Source organism: Limulus polyphemus, unplaced genomic scaffold (assembly GCF_000517525.1).
Source record: "Limulus polyphemus unplaced genomic scaffold, Limulus_polyphemus-2.1.2 Scaffold45, whole genome shotgun sequence".
Classification (NCBI taxonomy): Eukaryota; Metazoa; Arthropoda; class Merostomata; order Xiphosura; family Limulidae; genus Limulus; species Limulus polyphemus.
In genome coordinates this window covers 197,138-205,312 of record NW_013665655.1, presented here as the reverse complement: position 1 = coordinate 205,312, position 8,175 = coordinate 197,138, and the positions used below count along the sequence as shown (strand labels likewise).

General features: G+C 32.1%; 1 protein-coding gene across 1 annotated transcript in view; it reads left to right on the top strand.

Annotated features, from left to right (window-relative positions):
- LOC106462293 (receptor-type tyrosine-protein phosphatase F-like) overlaps positions 1-8,175 on the top strand; it is a 333,656-nt gene that overhangs the window by 229,816 nt on the left and 95,665 nt on the right. The window lies entirely within an intron of this gene.

Sequence of the window (8,175 nt, the reverse complement as noted above, 5' to 3'; positions counted from 1 at the left end):
ACATATTTAACAGTATAAGCTATGCATGTTTCTAAATATAAATTTAATCTAAGCAAACGTTGATATTAAAATAAATATATAATAACAAATTCGTTACAATTCACACATATAGAGATATAGGCAAGTTTAAGATCCACTAAAGTTTAATAAAATATAATAAAAAAGCAACCGACAACAATCTGTTCTCAGAAACTTAAAAATAAACGTGCCTTATTTTAGAATGCCTCAAAGAATACGTTCTCTGGACTGTTCTGTGTTTTTTCATAAAATAAACCGAGTGAACACTTTTTGTTGACATTTCAAGAATTTGTTTTAGTGCTACATATCATGTACATGTGCACGTCCTAAAAAAGAACTCAGTGATAGACATCAGCATTTTGGAACCATGTTTAAAGAATATCATAAACATTACAAAACATTTCCTTTCAGTATTTTAAAGAAGTAACTATGTAATAGATTAACCTATTTTTTCCAGTGAAATTCAATGTTAAATAAAATGAAGAGTCAAGAACTACATACATAAACACGTCGAGAAGCAGCAGTTATAACTAAATGAAAATTCTCATTAGGAAATCCCCTTGTTTCTCAAACAATTTATTTATCTATACCACTTATTGTGTTTTTCTGTTGAGAGAAAATCCTTCTTTCTCGAACACTTACTTAGCTTTATCATTTGTATTTCAGTAAAAAAGCTAACCTCTAGAGTGTAGTTAAACAAATTTCCAAAACATGTAATTACTCACTCCCTACTTTTTTATTTTATAGATTAAGGCATTTCCTAAGTGTTCTGGTATATACTTCAACTTACAAATAAAAGAAGGAAAACTTGGCTGATCTCGGTGTATGTTATGCTCTGTATATTCGACAAACATCAATCATCTGAGGAAGAGTTTAGGCCTGAGACGTTATGTCAGATTAAAGTTTTCCTAGATTTTATTACCACCGTGTCTAGCTGTTTTTTGTCATTCTTAAACTTGATCTCGATGTCAGACAATATCATTATTCTAACACAAACGTGAACCTGTAGAAACGGCTTTCTGGTGGGATTGAAGTTTATTGTTAAAAGTTTCTAAAACCAATTAGTAGTGCTCTTAACCAGTAGGCTGCTAATTTATAGTGTAATTCCAGTAAATGTAATTATTTAAAAGAGAGCGAGACATAAGTTAATTAATAAATTTGGTAAGTAATTTGAACAACAATATATGCAAACAGAAAAATAACTTAATCTCAATTCATAGAAAAGTTACGGTGAAGCACAATACAAATATAGTATTAAAAATAAAGTTAATTACCAAAACTGTATAAGTACTGCAGACATGGAGTCAAAATAGAGATTTGTAGCTAGAGAAAATAATGTAGACATTATTTTCAGTCTAGTTTGTTTACTTTTTTTAAAAGTAGTTAGCTTGAAATTATAATCTTTGAATTTCTGTACTCTTTTGACGTGCCCTATTATCCATTATAAAATTAAATTAAATTAATTATCTTGTTTCTTAAGTTTTTTATGTCCATAAATAAAGAGTACATTTTAAGCAAGATACATGTATATGCATTCAGTTGAATGTTACATGTTTTTCAGTAGTTCACTGCTGCATTGACGTTTTTTCCACCCAACCATTATTTACTGAGCAAGGTGGGTTTGTGCTTGAGGTTTTGTACAAACACGTGTTTAACAAGCGTCGAGTAAAAAGGAAGCAACTCACAACAACATCGCATATTATGTATTTAGAACCATGTAAATCAATGAAAAATAATTAACTTTTTCAATAGGTCATGCATATTCGCAGCTTTTCATATGGTATATCTATCTAGGTGTTGGTGTAAAATACCCAGCAGCGTTTCATATGGTATATCTATCTAGGTGTTGGTGTAAAATACCCAGCAGCGTTTCATATGGTATATCTATCTAGGTGTTGGTGTAAAATACCCAGCTGATTTTGCTGTAGGCTTGGGAAACAAAAATATGAATAATAATAATACGATAATACTAAAATACGCACTCACAATTTCAGCAAAGTATGGAAATCAGTAAAATAAATCACCACTCACAAAAGTAGAGAAATCTACTATGGTGATCATCTTCTGTTAGAAAATTCACTGAAATAGTCGCAGAAAACCACTTAGAGACGAAGTACAATAGCGAACTCGAGAAACAACGAAGAAAGCAAACTCGAGAAATGATGAATCCTTAACGTGGCAGTTTCCAATTGATACGTATTAGAATTTCGAATAGTCCGAAGCCGAGTTAAATAATTTAAATTGAGTAGTTAAATTGTACTTTGGATTTAGTATTTAAATATAAGCCGATATATTAGTCAATTTATGGATATTTGCCAACAAGATTGATACACACCGTTTTCGTTTTTAACACAAATACGTTTTAATATACACACAACAGTACAATTTACAATAACAATTATTACAAATAGTTACTACAAACAATGATTTATAAACAAAAGGTTTCACAAACTTACAAACAAGATAAAGTTTTCTTTCTAGTCCGGAACTTCCTTGATATCTTATCGAGTTAGGATGAGCGAGTTAATTACGAGTTGATGTAAGTACGATTCGCTGAGAAGCTAGCTAGCTTTGTCCTTGGCCACACACGCTGTTTTCCACCGTTGAAGTTAAGTAATGTTTTCGTAAAATACTAATGTCCGATGAGAATCCACTGGAGTTAAACGATTTGCAACGTTCGAAATTTATAAATATTCCTGGTAAAATATCTTAAGTTTTCCGATTGATAAGCGTTATAAAAATCAGTTATACCTTTCGAAGTTTATAGCACACTGATTATAGCGAACTACTAATGGAAACACACCTTGGCGCGGCGCGTTGTTTGTATTTATAAGCGTGGGAAGGTTTTCTGGAAAAATCAGGTTACATAATAATACTGAGCTATATTTAAAAGTTTAAATATATATAGATATATTGTTGATTCTCATTCTCGAGAATCTTCTACAACTTTAGAAAATAAGCGGGAGTTTCGCAATACATATCTAACACTACAATCTATTCGTGTTTTTAAATATAAACTTAATCTAAACAACGTTCATATTAAAATAAATATGTAACAACAAATTCGACACAAATCACGTATAAATAAATTGTTTTCACAGCACATTCGTTCAACCGTTGCATACCTGAAGCAAATGGAGAATAACGTAAGTATTCATGTTTTTCCATGCAAAATCATACTAATCAAGTCCACAGATTTATTTGCGATTAGGCTATTGAATCAGTTGCTTGGAAACAGTCGTCATCATACATTAAATGGATTATGAAAAGTACGGAGAAAGTAAATGTATTCTTTGGACATAATAGCCTTACGATGGAGCCTTTTGCAATGAAAACTACACAGTAGGGCTATTGTCAAGATGCGCGGTTGTCAGAGTGAGCGTGACTGAACGTATCGACGTGAACTGTAACGACGCGGCTAGACTCTGAATTTTTTAATACAACTTATTCATCTTTTGTAGTATAATGTATGTCTATCACCAACACTAAACTTGAAGCCAACGCCCTAGAATTTCAAAATTAAGACAAATCAAAACTGAATCCTTTCTCACTTGTTTATTGAATTTCTAGTAAGACTTTTATCGCTGCTTTGTGCGACACACTGTGGCTAACCCTACGTATTCTTAATTTTGATAAATAAACAATTTATTTTTAGGTTTTGTACTGGCAAAAACTTCCAAATTAAACTTCTTATACAGTAGAAGCGTCCATTTTTACTTTAATTTATCCCTTAAATATTAGAAATAACAAAGGAAACGCACAAAGTACAGTCAGACTAATAGTTTCAAATTTAGTTACTTTGACAATGAATCATTATGTATACTAACTTAGTTATTTTTACAAGAAATTCTATATTTACGTAGTGAATTAATTTGAACTTTCCTTGCTGAAATACTAAATGACCAAATTTACCATTAATCCAGTACATTATTACAGAAAATACAAAAGAAATATGAACAAGTCGTATAATGCACCCGTACTTCACATTTGCTTAAAGAGAGTAGTATACCTTGTTTCTATGCTACCCTAATTTTATCAATGAATGATTGTGAAATTGTTCTAAGTTCAATTCAGCCAAGTTTTTTGGTTACTGTTTGATCTTTTAGTTTCCAGGTATCCTTAATAATACGGCCCGGCATGGCCAGGTGGTTAAGGCGCTCGACTCGTAATCTGAGGGTCGCGGGTTCGAATGCTCGACCTTTCAGCCGTGGGGGCGTTATAATGTGGGTCAATCCCACTATTCATTGGTAAAAAGAGTAGCCCAAGAGTTGGCGGTGGGTGGTGATGACTAGCTGTCTTCCCTCTGGTCTTACACTGCTAAATTAGGGACGGTTAGCGCAGATAACCCTCGTGTAGCTTTGCGCGAAATTCAAAACAAATAAACCTTTAATAATACCATAACGGGACTGTTTGCACCTCAAACCATGATGGCGAGTGTTCAATCGGCCTTTGTACTCTAGATTTGCTCATTTCAACCTTTTGGTTATCTCTCGAAAGCATGCTTGAAATCATTGTCGTCCTTTGTACTCTAGATTTGCTCATTTCAACCTTTTGGTTATCTCTCGAAAGCATGCTTGAAATCATTGTCGTCCTTTGTACTCTAGATTTGCTCATTTCAACCTTTTGGTTATCTCTCGAAAACATGCTTGAAATCACTGTCGTCCTTGAAGTTGAGCCTATATCCACGAGGTTTTGTTTGTTTTTTTTTCTTTTGGAGAATAATTTCTTGGATAAGAGTCTTCTTGTATCTGTCAGCAGTCAATGTGTCTTCAGTTTTGTGTAGATTTCACACATCATTGGCTGAGATGTAGTCCACACTTTTATTGGTTCCCCATCATGCATCACTGTAGTTATTTGCATTGACTGTGAAACCTTTCTCTTGTGTTGTCGAACAAGTTGAGTCCGGATTCATTTGTAAAGAGCAACCACCTCCAGCTTTTATCATCCGATTGTTTGAAGTCTAATAACAGTTTCAACGTTTTGGTTTGGTTGTTTCTACTAAACAGTGGTTTTTAACATCTACACGTCCATTGACGAAACTTCATGCTAATGTGTATTTTACTGTTCTGAAACGAACATTTACACCTGTACTTACAATAAGGTCATTGGCAAAATCTCTACTGGATTGTCATGTATCATTTAAAAATTCATACTTTGAGTTAATTAACATAACATTTGACGAGTCTAGCTTTTCTACTTCGACATTACTGTTTTCACGCTCCATCTTCAGAGTTTCTATACAACTCCTACTGAAACATGAAATATCTCTCACATGATGTAATCTTTACCAGCCAAAATTTTGAATCCTAAACGTTAATCATGTAGAAATGTGAATTTTTTGTATTGAGAGTCATGAGTGCGTTCATGACAATGCTATTAGTATTAGTATCACTGTTTACTTTTAGATACATTATCCTGGTGTGGCACTGCCTGATTAGTTGGACAACAGTCAATCACATTGTAAACTATCACCATGTGACTGTATTCTAAAAGAGTTCATTTTAATACAATAGAGGGAGAGTAATCATACAATATTTGCATTTTTATACCGATTCTATTTACTGTTTCCATAATCATTTCCAATGGTATTCTTTTAAGTAATTAAATTGTCAATATATTTGATATTCAAAAACTTGGGTTCCTATTGCCTAAAATTTGCTTGTTGAAAAACTTGGTCTCTTTTCACAATTCGAAATAAATAATTATTTATTTTTCATTCCTCGACACATTAGATCGAAGTTATATATAATATTTGCTCTTGAATATTTACTATAAATATATAATTAATGACTCTTATTCGTGTCACTTTTAGCACATTTTATTTTATTAATTTTTGTACTTTTTCGTTTTTTACCATTATGTTTTAATGTTAATAGAAGTACTCATTAGACCATATTTTTAACACAGTTTGAATTATTATTATAAAATACAATAGTGACACTGTCCTGTAAATTATATGTGTAATCTCTTATCACTTTCAAAAACTTAAGTTTCAGTTCTCTCACAAATGGTTTTAATTTTTTAAAGCGTCCGTATCCCAAATTTGATACGAAACATAAAGTGCTTTGTATATTTCTTTCACTAATCTAGTGTTATAAATAGTGTATTAACTTACAAGGCCTCTCAGGTGAGGTATATTTACAGATCTAGAAATGCCTTCCTGGTCAGGTATACTTACAGATCTTACAATAATTTCCTGGTTAGGTATACTTACAGATCTTGCAAGGCTTTCCTGATTAATTATACTTACGGATCTTACAAGGCCTTCCTGGTTAGTTATATTTACAGATATTACAAGGCTTTTCTAGTTAGGTATACTTACATATTTTGCAAGGCCTTCCTGGTTAAGTATACTTACGAATCTTACAAGGCTTTCCTGGTTAGGTATATTTCCAGATTTTGCAAGGCTTTCGTAGTTAGGTGTACTTAGATATTTTGCAAGGCCTTCCTGGTTAGTTATTCTTACAGATCTTACAAGGCTTTCCTGGTTAACTATACTTACGAATCTTATAAGGCTTACCTGGTTAGGTATATTTCCAGATTTTGCAAGGCATTCCTAGTTAGGTATACTTACATATTTTGCAAGGCCTTCCTGGTTAGTTATATTTACAGATCTTACAAGGCTTTCCTGGTTAGATATACTTACAGATCTTGCAAGACCTTCCTAATTATGTATACTTACGAATCTGACAAGGCCTTCTTGGTTAGATATACTTACAGATCTTGCAAGGCCTTCCTAATTATGTATACTTACGGATCTGACAAGACCTTCGTGATCAAATATATTTACAGATCTTGCAAGGCCTTCCTAATTATGTATACTTACGGATCTGACAAGACCTTCGTGGTCAAATATATTTACAGATCTTGCAAAGCCTTCTTGATTAGTTTAGAATAGTATGATTACAGATCTTACAAGGCCTCCATTGCTAGGTTGTAATGATGTAATAACTAGCATAAAAAAGCCTCTTGGCGAGGTTGGGAGGATGAAATTACAGATCTTACAAGGCCTGCTTGGCAAAAGTGTACTTATTTATTTGAATATTCTTAGTGGGTAAAAATTAGATAAGTATTTAATTTGTAACAATTTCAAGACATATAACCAGATTTTGTAGCATTCTAGCGTATTTCGTCTCCTACTCCTTTCTGATGTGTTTGTGTGGCGATTTTCTTTTCTTGCATACTTAATACTTGCTTTGGATTTCCTCTTTCTGCAGATTCCAACTTTTCAAATTGCATTAGTCTTTTATTCCTTTTAAGCTTAATTTCCAGTTAGAACATCGGCAAGTCTACGAACTTACAATACTACAATCCGGGGTTCGCTTCGTTACGGTGGGCACAGCAAATAGCCCCTAGTGGTTTTGCTATGAAACAAAGACGCACTTTTTAAGATTACTTTATTTCAAACCTATCGTTAATAAAAATGTAATTTTACCGTTGTTATTTATAATCCAGTTCCTTCTTTTTCTCTTAATATACATTTATAATCACACTAAAAGTTTATCAACATTTGAAGACATACATATATAAAAATTTCAAAATAAGTAAAAAAAGAACACTTGCATTATAAATTATTTCCTATTTTGATTTAAAAGTTGTTCAGCAACACAGGAAAAAATTTTGTTCACAAGTAAAAATGAAAAATTACAAAATTTGATAGCTTATTGAATTCTCACTTTCTTCTGTGAGAACATTTAACGCTTTAATAACTGACTTCAAATCTCAATTAGATATTATAGTCTCTCTCTTCTATTTACAAACCTACACTGATATAAACATTAAATATTAAATTTTTAGAGTAAAATAATTAGCACAAAATACGTTCCAAGCAATTTGAATTCGTATAACTTCAAATCCAAATAGAAAGTTTGGAAAAATTCACATTCCTGCTTGTCTTGTGAAGGATGTCATAATTTTAAATTTTTCGGACTTGAACTATTTTTAAATGGGTTTAATGTTATGACTAATGAGCCAATCTACATTTTTAGATGAAATTACTTTCATATTCCATTTAACTATTGAATAACTTGCACCGAATATGTTTTTCTCGTACTGATATACATGGAGTAATTTTACTATAGAAATTCTGCTTGTCAGCCTCTAAGCTATTTTTTTCATTTCTAATTGAAATTTAACGTAGAGCATATATTTTTTAAA